The following is a 13,807-nucleotide window of genomic DNA, read 5'->3' as shown; positions in this document are numbered from 1 at the left end:
ATATCTAATACAGGAATAGAAATAAGGTTTCTAATGAGCGACGGAACAAATAAACAATCGTTCAAAACAATAGGAAAACTAGAATCCAAAACATTTAAGTAAATAGTCCCAATGGCTTCAGCAGCAACTCTTGCTCCATTCCCCATCCTTAGGTAGGTCTCACCCGCTCTAAGTCTTCGACTTCTTGTCATTAGCTGCAAATCATTGCACAAATGTGAGCCACAGCCCGTATCCAATACCCAAGAAGAAGAGTTGACAGACAAATTTACGTCAATGAAATACGTACCCTTTTCAGAACCTTTCTGCTTTAGGTAAGCCTTGCAGTTGCGGCGCCAATGTCCTTTCTTTCCACAGTGATGGCAAGCATCATCAACTTGTTTGCTAACCTTTGCTTTGGGGCCCCCACTGCCTTCACCCACTTCGAACTTGCTGTTTGGGAAGGAAACTCTTTCCTTTCTCTTCTTTTGGAAAGAACTCTTCTTTCCAGAAGGAGCAGCAATGAGAACAGACTTCTCTTTCTTAATGGTGGACTCGAAGCTGACCAACATGTTCATTAACTCATCCAAGGGAGGATCTAGTTTGTTCATGTTGAAGTTCACTATGAACGATTCATAGGAACTAGGAAGAGACAACAGGATCAAATCCAACGAGAGCTCGGCCGGGAGGGTGACATCGAGATTCACTAGCTTTTCAAGGAGAGTGATCATTTTGAGACAGTGCTCGTGGACCGAAGTCCCTTCGCGCAGTCTCGCTGTGATCAACTCCTTTGTAGCAGCGTACCTCGATGCCCTAATATTCTCACTATACATGCTATCGAGATGAGCCTTTATATCGAAAGCATGCAAGTGAGACTCATATTTCCTCGCAAGCGCGGGCTCCATGGCGGCTATCATATAGCACCTAGCATGAGTGTCATCTTTCTTCCAAACTTCATAAGTTTCCTTTTCAGCATCAGTCGCTGTGGCAGGTATAGTGGCGGGAAGCCTCTCGTTCAAAACGTAGAGACGCCCCTCAACAGTTAGCACAAGCTTAAGACTACGCAACCAATCTAGGTAATTAGGGCCATTGAGTTTATTGTCGAGGATTGACATTATGGGATTCTTAGACATAATTATCTGAGACATATAGAGAAGAGGATTATTAGAGATTCGCGTTAAATGATTGTTACAATTAAATGTTTGGACTTATGTTATTTAATTGTTCTCCCACTAATTTTATCGAGTTCCACTTCCCTCTAGTAGACAAACGAGAAAACTGATTTTTCTTAATGGGCTTTAGGTCCAATAGACAAATATAACCCGTAGTTAATCTAGCCCGATTATATTTGCCCAAAGGTAGATCACAATCAATCATATCCACAATATGACCCTAAATTAATTTTCCTCACACTTGATAATGACCTAAGTTAATCTCGCGAATATCAAAATCGTCGTGTGTCAAGTCTAACCTACCAATCAAAGATGCTCATAGAACTCGATTATGCCAAACTAATGCAGTCCCTAGTTAATCTAGCCGACCACGTTAATTCAACATAACCCTTTTCTATGGCTACCTTCATCATTATGTCAATTGAATTACAGCTTACTCTACCATAGCACTCCCCGCTAACACGGCTTACTGCACTATAGTAAAGGGCTACACATAATCCAACCGTTGGCAGAAGGAAAGAAATAACTCAACAGATTGGGTTTTTCTTTATAGCTTGAAATGATTCTTAATTAAAAGAATGAGGGGTTTTGATTAAGTGTTTTATCTCATCAGAAGGTTTTGGATTGGTCTATGTGATTCCTACATCTATGTTCTCTAAAGGTATATGGAAAACGCATATTGTCCTAAGAGGAACATACGACCTAATTTCATAATTAATTACATTAATTAATTATCGAGTTTTCAAAATAATTATAGAACCTCAACTAGCATAAGTCATTCAAATAATGTTGAGGTACTACTAATTAAGTTGAACTTATAATCAATATTATATATGTGTTCTATTAATTGAAATCAATTTAACAATTTAAATTAATTAATTAATCTAACACCTATTTACTAAAATAGATGATTGTCGATCCAATTATCTAATTGGGATTAATTGAAAATAATTTTCCAAAAATTAAAATCAATTTGTTTTAAGTTTAATTTTAGAAATCTGAAATAATTTTTTTTTTTTTTTTTTTTTTTTTTTTTTTTTTTTTTTTTTTTTTTTTTTTATTTTTCAGTGGTCCGGTTCGGCCCAACCGGTCTGACCGGTTCGGACCGAATCGGGCCGGTTCTGTCCGGTCCAGCTGACCCAAATCAGTGGGCCGGGTCAGTCGGACCGAGAACCGGTCTGACCGACCCGAATCCACTTGGATTCGGTCAACTAAACCGCACACAACCATCGAACCGGCCGGTTCGGCCGGTTCGATCCGAACATTTAAAAAACCGACATTTTAAAAACAATTTCAGATCCGATTTTCCAATTTTAAACAATTTTAAAGCTGGAAAAATTCTAAACAATATTTCAAAAATATTTTAAACTTACGAAAACTCCCAATTACATAATACGACAATCGCTACTTTAATAAATCGAACATGCATATTAAAACGAACGCAATTAATTGCGCAACGAGCTCTGATACCACTGTTGGGTTTCGGGCACGCATACGCAGCGGAAAACAAAAATTTTACGTGATTTAAACCACTTTAAAGCACACAAGTACATGCCCGACAAATTAAATCAATTAATTGCGTACCTTTGCGCTTCCAGCGAAATTAAAAACAACATACATGCTAATAAATTTAACCGAATTTAAATCAATTAACATGCTCGCAATTTAAACCAAATAACATGCTCGCAACGATTTAATCGATTACACATAATCACATAAAATCATACAAACACAAGCATGAAATCATAGTTTAAATTAAACCCTAAAACGAAACTGGGGTTTCGAGTATTTACCTCTTGACGCGTGAGGTAGGAGCGAACGATTCGTCGTGATTACTACGGAAACCAATCCGTAGAATCGGGGCAGCAATGGAGCAGCAGCAGCGGCGGTGTGGCAGCTCACGGCGGCGCGTGTACAGCACGCGCGGTTGTGCGAGGCGGCGCGTGGGGCAGCGTGCGGCTTCGGCTCGTGCGTTGCTCCTCGATTCTTCGATCTACGGTCTTCCTCCTCTCGGATTTCACCTCGTATACTTCGATCTACTAAATCGTGGCACTAGACACGAAGTAGTTAGAATAAAACGGAAAGAAAATAAAGGAGAAAGAATACCGAACAAGAGCCGGCCGAGGAACGGCCGTTTCCGGCGACGGAGCGGCGGTGGTGGCGCGGTGGTGGCCGCGCGGAAGAGAGGGCGAGAGAGAGAGGGTGGCCGATTAGGGTTAGGGTTTTTTTTTTGTTTTTTTTTGTGCTAGGGTTATAAATCATGTATTTATAGTCCCTTAGCATGAAACCCTAGCGGGCTTAAGTTGGACTGGGCCCAACAGCTTAAGCTCGTTAGTTTCTTTAATCGCTCGTATCTCTCAATTCAATGATCGAAAAATTGTAACGATTACAATTTCCGAGTCATTATAATTTTCTCGTCATTACGAGTGCCATCTCTTATTTTCCAACTTTCCAAAAGTGGAAACCCTAGTTCAGTGGACTTTCTAAATTTGGAAACTTCCCGATTTAGAAAGTTCACTAACATGTTCGCTTATTCTTTTCCTTTTCTTATTCTCATTCATAATTCCAAATTACGAATGTTGGACTCAATCATATTGACTTCCAATTATGCAAAGATAAACTATTTTATCTCTGACCGTTTATTCAAAGATCTCATGTGCACGAGCAGTGTGACCCTCGATGGTTCAGGTGTAAGCTAGCCGTGGGCCCACAACTCTTTGTGGTCAAAACTCGTCCCCTTTGAGTTACAATTAAGATGAAGCTCGTTTCACCTTAATCACCCAACGAATCAAGATTGGCGTCTAGCAACTACGCGTCATGATTCCCTAGATACAAATGAAGTGCCTGCAAGAACCTTCAGATATAGTTAACGTACAGTACGGTCCCTTCGATTCATATGTCCCGATTGAACTAGAGGCATTGGTTCATCGAGACCTCTTTATATGTTCAATAACGGTGCGATCGTTCTAAGTGTTGTAATCGTTACGTGCATGACTTAGAGAATCGAATCCTCTAATCATCACTTAGTCAGCTCTGGCCAGAGACTTAGAATGATTACAAACTTTCAGAACACACAGGACATCCAAGACTATTCTAGCGATCGAATCCCCGACTACAATGCACAGACCTCCCACTAGATTTCGGACTGCACGAACACTGGCCCTTGGGATGGTCCTCGGTGGAACTCAGGGACAGGTCACGATACAGCTGGTCCTCTAGTGAAGTCACGGTGATGTCTAGGTCATAAGGACTAATGGTGTACAACTATACCATAGATATCTCTACTCGATTATTGGGAACCACTTAGAGATTTCTAGGGTGAGGGAGTTCAGTGAACTCGTCAACTTACGAGCACCCACTTATGCATGCCGATATCACAATACCGTTTACTGATGAGATGCAGTACACATACACTAAGTGCTAGTCTTAATGGGAAAGGCCGATATCCTCATTAGTGGCGTAACCCTTCGACTAGGAACACGTTTAACAGTTATAATACTTAAGTAAATATCTCACGATCCTAACGATCAATTACTAGTACTTGTAATAACTGTAAGGACTATATCTATGCTTGTGACAAAGGGACAAAGATATAGAATGCCAATGTGTTTTATCATTAATACGAATAAAGGTTCGTTTATTACAATAATAAATACGAAAGACCACAGCCACAAGTTGGCTTGTTGGTCACCTACTCTAACAATTTTATTGTAATTTCATAATGACGATAAGCCCAATAACCCAGAAGAAATTGATAGGATCATATGTGCTGAAAATCCTGACGAAGTAAACGACCGAAAGATGTACCAGTTAATGGAGAAGTATATGGCACATGGATCGTGCGGTCAGGCGAATTTGAAATCTCCCTGTATGAAGGATCGAGTTTGCACGAAGCGATTTCCAAAGTCATTTTTGCAGCGCACTGAATCAGATGCAGATGGTTTTACTGTGTACAGAAAAATGGAAGATGGCAGAACAGTTACGAAGAAGAAGACTACTCTTGACAATGGGTTTGTAGTCCCGTACAATCGTATATTGTTGAGTAAATACCGATCTCACATTAATATCGAGTTATGCAACCAGAACAAGTAAATCAAATACATGTTCAAATACGTAAACAAGGGGCATGGCCGAGTTACGACGGCATTTTATGAAACATGCAATACAGATGGCGGTGCTTAGATTTGTGATGAGATAAATATGTACTACGAGTGCAGAAATCTTTCGGCATGTGAGGCAATGTGGAGGTTTGCGAACTTGGGTTAAAAGAGGATTCTCGAACTTGGGCGCCAAGGAAAAAAAGATTTTCTATTGGTAGGCTACTTAACATTCAGAGGGGATATACGTGCTACGAGGACATCAGAAAAGTTTTTGACACCGTCTACCCTACGTTCAGGGATGCATGTTATGTGTTGGGTTTATTAGATAACGACAAAGAATACATATATTCATTAATAGAAGTGAATACTTGGGCACCGAGGAATTATATAAGAAGGTTATTTGTAGTTATGCTTCTTTCCAATAGCTTAAGTCGGCCCGAACATGTTTGACAAAGTTATTGGTTGGATTTGGCTGAGGGTATTGCTTACAAACAACAAAGTCTTCATACTAATCCAGGTATGGCAATTTGTATAACACATTATTCAATTAGATTTTAAATATTACTCATCCTTTTAATATTGTCGTTTTGAACTAAATGCACATAATTTATCCACTTTTTTTTTTTTGGAAATTTACATATATCGGATGAAAGCTTGAAGAACTATACTCTCACCGAAATAGAAAAAATATTGCAAAGCAATGGTAAAAGCTTGCGAAATTACGCGCCCATGCCAGTTCCAATCGAATTCTCAGCGGATGACACAGTAAACATATTGGTGTTAGATGAACTGGATTACGACCGCTTTGAAATGGGTAGGGAACTTCAACGGTGTCTTGCTTGAATTACAGACGTACAAACAAAGGTTTATGATGTAGTCATGGATGTTGTATCCAATGGCTGTGGTGGAATGTTCTTTCTATATGGCCATGGTGAAACGGGAAAGACGTTTCTATGGGTAAATTCTTTCGGTTGCAGTTCGTTCCAAGGGAGAGATTGTAATTAACGTTGCATCGAGTGGTATAGCATCGTTATTGCTCCCCGGTGGAAGAACAACTCATTCTCGATTCGGACTACCCATAAATGTACACGAGAGTTCCACCTGTAGCATATCGCAACAAAGTCCACATGCGGAGTTGTTCATAAGGGCAAAGCTTATTATATGGGACGAGGCTCCTATGATGCATAGATGTTGTTTTGAAGCGCTTGACAAGACAATGAAGCCAATATTACAGGTTGACAAACTCTTTGGTGGAAAGGTGGTTGTTTTTAGAGGAGATTTTAGGCAGATTTTACCAGTTGTGCTCAAAGCATCAAGGCAGGACATAGTACATGCTACGATAAACTCCTCTTCGCTGTGGAATTTCTGTCGTGTCATGAAGTTGACTAAGAACATGAGATTGCAGTCATGCTCTTCTCTATCTAACGTGGATGAGGTAAAAGAATTTGGAGACTGGATACTGAAGGTTGGTAGTGAGGATGTTGGGGAACAAAATCATGGTGAAGCTTCGATAGTGATTCCCGATGACATGTTGATTGGTGATTCAGAAGATCCATTCAGAGACCTATTGGATTTCGTTTACCCGGATTGTTGAGTAACATATATGATCCAGATTATTTTCAATGGAGAGCAATTCTTGCACCAACTAATGAATGCGTCGAGTTTGTGAACGATCACTTAATGTCTTTCCTTCTAGGAGAGGAGAAGGTGTACCTGAGCTCAGATAGTATGTTTAGGGACGAGCAAACAATGGAGGATAGTGCAGAAATTTATTCGACTGAATTCCTCAACACAATAAGATGCTCCGAACTTCGTTCTCATGCGTTGAAGTTCAAGATTGGTGCACCCGTTATGCTAATAAGAAACATCGATCAAGCTAAAGGATTGTGTAACGGGACCAAACTTCAAATTATTAGAACTATTCACGTTCTGAGTTGCAAAACTCTTTCCGAAATGAATATCGGTGACATGGTGTTCATTCCTCGGATGACTTTAATACCATCTACCGGACTGCCAATTAAATTTCAGAGAAGACAGTTTCCATTGATTGTTTCTTTTGCAGTGACGATCAATAAAAGCCAAGGTCAAACTCTTTCGCATGTTGGTTTGTATCTTCCTAAGCATGTCTTCAGCCATGATCAACTATATGTTGCACTGTCCAGAGTTACGAGCAGAGGTGGCATTAAGATATTCATCAAGTTGGATTCGAGTGAACTCACCAATGTTACTAGAAATGCCGTGTACAAGGAAGTATTTCATCGAATTTGAAGGTAGAGAATATTTTCATATTTACCAATTATTATCGAATTTGAAGGTAGAGAATATTTCCATATTTACCAATTATTCATGTAACATGTCTTTTTTTTAACAACTTATACTTTGACAGGTGTTTCTTCTCTATATAATTTCCCCCGTGCGATGTTATTTTCAATCATATCCCTAGGATGCTCAGTGCAAATTTTATTATCTTTAAGATTTAATTTTGACGATATACTAATATTTTAAAATTATTCTTATGATGTAACTATGAAGAACATGATGCTTCAATATTGCTGGTTGCTTTTTGTATTTAAATTCAATGAGCGTAATAATTTATATATGCGTAAATTTATTTTTCAGACATGTATTTCCAGTTGAAAATATGCCACCCCGTGCATCGCACGGGTGAATACTAGTTCATATTAAAAATAAAAATAAAACAATAGTTTCCATTTCATTTGGAAAGATTGTGCTTCGAAGATGCTATGGTTGACGGCTAGATTAATTTATTAAAAAAAAAAAGAATTTGTGCCAATGAACACCTCATTATACAATCGATGGTATATTAATATGGGCACCTCATTATTTGGGGTAATATCTATGTGCAGACCTTATATAAAATCTATGCTCAATTAAGTCACCTTATATTTCAGATATGCTGATTTCTTGTGCCGATTGGATGATGATATAAAATTCCGTGCTTTGTTTGAATCCGTTGGCGTACATCGGTCTTCTATTTATTCACTCTGTTTTTGGTTTAGTTGCAAACGTTCTGCAATCTGCAGTTTACATACATTGAATTTTCGATTTAGATACTTAGCATGTCATTTGATTTTCCATTGTCGCAAAACATAACTTCCGAAGGAAAGTGATAATTGGTTAACTATGTTAGCATAGGGGCCGTTGATATGAACGAGTGTGAAACAGAAACATGGTTAATTTTATAAAATTTTACGGCATGTAGCTTTATCTTGATATATTTTGAAAACAAACTTATGTATTTTATCCATGCTACCGAAAAGATGTGAAGTAGAGACTCTTACGTAACATAATTTTGAGCACGCTGTGGCTCAGTTTCGCTTTTAATTTCTCCCTTTTTTCTTTTTATACTATATTGTTTCTAACCCGCTCTGTATAATATATTAGAATATAAAACGTAAATGATTACTTTGGAATATTTGATTTACATGCAGCACGTATAATCTGCACGATCGAAAAATTGTTTCTTCATTTGTCAGAGTCGTAAACAATTTCACTTTTTATATCTAAATAAATCTCAATTAAATATTTATTTACTGATCGTTGAACTTGTCAAATAAGATGAATACTGTTTTTATTACGACAGTTATGATCCCGAGTGGAGTCGTACGTCTACACCATAGTCCGATTCTCCGCCCATGGCAAAGTGCTGCTTGGCTCGAAGAATAAAGCGGATACATAGAAGTATGAGTTATAATATATGATGGTACGTATCTGAATTTATTTTCTAACTTTTCATCGTATCTAATAGTTTATTCATCGTCACTTTCCAGATTCCAAATAGAAAATCGTCTCTTTATTTTTGTGGGAATTAGTACAATTATTGTTGTATGTTTTACCAACTCTATTTTAATACTTGCACCTCATTTTATTATTTATAACTGTTAGCTGCTGTAAGTTAAAATAACTAGTGCTTCTCGACCCCGTTTGTAAGTTGTAATGTTTAAGAGATCACGGATTTGAATTTTAATTCTCATAGAGTATGTCTTTAATGTTGAGTTTTATAAATTTTAATTTTAGTTCGTCAGTTTTCGTTATGATCTATCTTAGTTGATAAAAACTTTGGGCCACTCGATGAACTGAATGTTAACGACTGGCTTTCGTTATGATCTATATTAGTACACAATAAACATGTATACCAAAAGAAATCATTAGATGCATGCTCTGAAGAATTCTTATTATAATTATCATATATAATGCTGATAATAATGATTCTAATGAGGAATATGATTGTTGGATTTTAGGTATTAATATTTTTGATATATGATGCCCAAATTTATGAATTTTCAAGCAGTCCGATTTCAAATCTGATGTATGTTTCCAGTGAAGGAAAAGAAGGTCAAGGTCAAAAAGGACAATAAAAATGGTAACGAAGGAAAAATAATATGTAAAAAGAAGTTATTAGTGATTACATAAATGGTAGAATTGTGAAGAATTTTATTATAACTTATAGGAGAAGTACTCAGTGACGATGCTGCATGGGGTCTTGAAATAGAAGATCACAAATATGTATATAAACACGCACGTAATCGTTTTGTATTTAGGGTTTAGCGTTTAGGGTTTTGGATTCATAAAATGCATCGGTCACCAATAAATGCTGATTGTTGGATTTTAGCTATAAGATTTTTGATGCATGATGCCCAAATTTATGAATTTTCTGGATTCAAGCAATCGGATTTGTATGTTTCCAGTCAAGTAGCAAAACAAGGTCAAGAAGGAAATGAAAAATAGTAATGAAGGAAAAATAATATGTAAAAAGAAGAATAAATGAATGGTAGAAAATCTGGAACCGTGAAGAATTTTATTACGATTTATACGAGAAGTAATCGTAACGATGCTGCATGGGGTCTTGAAATAGAAGATGCCAAATATGTATATCAACATGCGCGTAATTGTTTAGTATTTAGGGTTACGGTTTTGGATTCGTAAAATATATGTATATAGTACGATATGTATATCCGTATACATGCCTAATTTATCCATCTAATACTCCGTTTTCACATTATTCTCGAACAAGTTTGTCGAAATTAAATTGAAGCTTCAGAGTTGGTCTGCTTTTCATCATGTAAAACATTTAATTTTATATTATTTGCCAACTTTTATGTATTTTTTTATAATTCAAATAAAGTTTTAAATGCTCTAGTCATGGAAATAATTCAAAAACACACGAAATTATTTACGAAATCCATCTTTTCAGATTTCGTAATAACTATCTCTTGACTTTCCTCCCATTTTAGTCTAGATTTTGCAAAACCATTCCTCGATTCTATTCTCGTATTTGCTAAATCTATAATTAATTTTTTAATATGTTGTCAACCAAGACAAGAACTTTATCTATTTAACCTCGTTTTCATTTCGATTATTTCTCACTCTCTCAACACCTTCAACAAGCCCTTCATTGCATCTACAATTTTTTTTTTCGTTTTTTCTGGAATATTTTCTATAAAATTTAAAATGTCACATGTACATGGGAGTAAAAATCCATCAGTGGACGAGCGTCCCGTAATTTTGGCACTTGAATATACAAAATTCGATGCATCGAGCTCCGTTCGTAGACCTTCTATACCTCGACCGAGGATTCCTAAACACCCCTTTACTTCGTTTGCTGCCGAGCTCTCCCCTTTCATTGTTACTATAAAGACTGGCGAGGTTGCTTCCTTTATTAATTTTCTGTCTCCGTTTCGTTTATTTTTTGTGTTTTTTCTGATTTTTTTTGACTTGGTTTTTTTTTTTTGATTTTCTTTTTTGATTTCTGATTTTGTGAGTTTTGATTTTTGATTTTTGATTTTTTGATTTTTTGATTTTTTGATTTTTGTATACAATGTAGGGTACTTTTGCTTCTCTGTGTTGATTTGATTATCTGTATTATTGTGAAACCTTTCGATTTTATTTGAATTCAAACTTGAAAATTTTACCTAGCTTTTATAGTAAGTGAATAAATAGGAGTCCTTTTCGATACGGCTGCATTTGTTTGACTCTACGATATTTTGTCTGAAGAGATCTATCTTGTCATAGTTAAATCGACGAGACGTAACAAATTAGGGCACAAAACCAATAAAAGGTACAAATACGTGACATATTGGAAGTTGGAATTTGTTTTCTAAGATGCAATAAAGATTCGAAGTTAAGTTATTAGAACTTACCATAGTAAATCGTGTTCAGCAAACTAGTAATATAGTAAATACGGTTTCATTTTCACGTTCTATGAAAATTTAAAGGGCCACTATTGCTAAACAAATGGATATTGAGTTCGATCTTAACATTTGAAGCGAACGTAACTCGATTTTAGAAGTTCGTCTCGAATAAGAGCCGCTTTAGTTTCTATGAATAATTAGGTGGTGGAGGAATTTTGTACATCAATTTTTCATAATTATCGTCTCCTCGAGTTTTGGTAAATCATTCAAAAAGAAATTGATTATGTCAAATTATATGTTAATGTGGTGTTACCTTTGTCCGTTTTCGTACAACTTCGTGATAGATTAATTTCAACCTTAAATTTCAGGGTCTTAACTTCACAGAGGATTTATAATATAGTAAGTTATAATTGAACTCCGAGTGAAAAAAAATTGCGATAAAAGAAATAAAAATAAGACTAATTACGTGGACGTAAGTACGGGAAATATAATTAGAAATTGCACGCCACTATGATCTTTCAGTTGACGTATAAGTAGTTAACTAGTTACAATAATCTGATGTTCGATTTGCTTTTCTACGACTCTTCTTTTTGTGTATAAATGATATCTCACATTTTTTTTTCTTCCTGATTTTAGGACATTGGAAAAAGGATACGAGATTTCTTTCAAGAGCGTATCCACCCAAGGTGTGGCGATTTGTCGGTCGAGGGATGTATATACACTGTATCAGGTGACATATCGAACCCGAGAGTCGATATAAAAGGCGTAGCAACTTATTTTGAGGTAAACATACTTACTTACGATTGAGTCGAGTGTTTATTTCTCTATTTGTTGGACCGAATAGTATAGCAGAATTTGACTCGAATCGAACTAATATGATTAAATTTTGTCATTTAGTGGGGAATTTGTGCAGATTTAGCAACTCCTCCGTGCAAATAATATTTGTGCGTTTTATCATTTCTAAACGAATAATTAAATTATATAGTTTTTTTGTTATACACATCAACTTACGAAACCAATTTATTGTTATATTTGCAGGGTAATTTTTCCATAGCGACCCTCCAAGGCCGTTTCGTAATATCTAATAACGGACCTGTACAGCTGGACTATTTGAAAGTCGGCTTTCAACCAGACGATGTGCTCGTCTGCGGTACTACGATCGGGCCTCTGATAGCTGGTTGTGCTGTTCAGGTTAGCTTTTCTCGTACAATAGTTCTTCATTATGTTCTTATCAATTAAGATAAAATCAAACGTTTCATCCTCCATTAGAATAACGAATTTTCACTATTTTCTTGTACAACATTTTGTTTTATTTTTCATTTCTTTTTGTCAAAATAATCCAAATAATCGTCATTTAGTGGGGGTTATTGTGCAGATTTAGCAACAACTCTGTGCAATTAATATTTACGCATTTTATGTAAGACCGAATTATCGTACAATAGTTTTTATTTATGTTCGAACCGTATTTTTATTCTATTTTTCTTGCTGTTTTAGCCATATTTGATCACTAATTATGTTACAGTATATTTTCTATTAATTGAGAAAATAGAAAAAAAAATAAAGAATGCATTATCCAACATTTGAATTTCTTTCCAAAAGATTTTTTTTTTCATTTTTCTTTGAAATATATTTAATTCAATTGCAGGTATAACTCGCGTTATTTTTTTTTTTTTTTTTTTTTTTTTTGTGTAGCCGTAACTCAACTAATGTTAATTTTAATGCAGGTCACTCTCGGTTATGCCAGGTTGGATAACGGAGAAACGAGCACCGCTCCTCTTCAGTCACCACAGTGCACCTCTGAGGGCTTTGCCGTAAACGAAAATGCCCTTGTAATAATTTGAAATGTTATCGAGCGTTTTAGATTTGTTGGCTATCTGCATTCGGATGCAGACTATATTCGTTTGGATGACTGTTCGACATATATTTTGTTGGAAAATTGAGGTGTTTACCTCAAATGTGGAAAATATTGAAGTATAAAATTATGGGAAACAAAATCTACTCTTCGAGTAGATAATTGTAGTGTGTTTAAATGCTCAAATCCAATATGGGATGAATGAGAAATAAATGCACAAAGTAAAGTACTTCAATGAGCTAAAGTAAGCTCAAAGGGCTTGGTGGGAGGTGAAAAGTCACTTGTCCCACATCACGAAAAAAGCATTAATGAGAACACTTTAAATAGTGTCAAATGGATAGCTAGAGGTATAATCAAGTGAGGGATCAAGTACCAAGCCACACGCGCGCCGCCGCCGCCCGCCCGGACCGAGACCGAGCCCGTGCCCGTGCGCGTGCGCGTGCGCGTGCGCGTGCGCGTGCGCGTGCGCGTGCGCGTGTCCGAGGCCGATGGACTTTGGACTTTGGACTTTGGACTTTGGACTTTGGACTTTGGACTTTGGACTTTGGAAATGTT

At 36.6% G+C, this 13,807-nt stretch overlaps 1 long non-coding RNA gene across 2 annotated transcripts in view; it reads left to right on the top strand.

Annotated features, from left to right (window-relative positions):
• LOC148769752 (uncharacterized) overlaps positions 1 to 13,295 on the top strand; it is a 34,846-nt gene extending 21,551 nt beyond the window's left edge. Inside the window, exons 1-3 of one of the 2 annotated variants that reach the window (XR_016032295.1) lie at positions 12,041 to 12,183; positions 12,439 to 12,591; positions 13,125 to 13,295. This is a non-coding gene — a long non-coding RNA (uncharacterized LOC148769752). Of the gene's footprint in view, positions 1 to 12,040; positions 12,184 to 12,438; positions 12,592 to 13,124 lie in introns of those variants that run through there. The other variant, XR_016032296.1, reaches the window with a different exon arrangement.
• The last annotated feature ends 512 nt before the right edge of the window (positions 13,296 to 13,807 follow it).

Source organism: Erythranthe guttata, chromosome 7, assembly GCF_056151865.1.
Source record: "Erythranthe guttata isolate IM_541 chromosome 7, IM_541, whole genome shotgun sequence".
NCBI classification, from domain to species: domain Eukaryota; kingdom Viridiplantae; phylum Streptophyta; class Magnoliopsida; order Lamiales; family Phrymaceae; genus Erythranthe; species Erythranthe guttata.
This window is presented reverse-complemented; position numbering and strand designations above follow the sequence as displayed.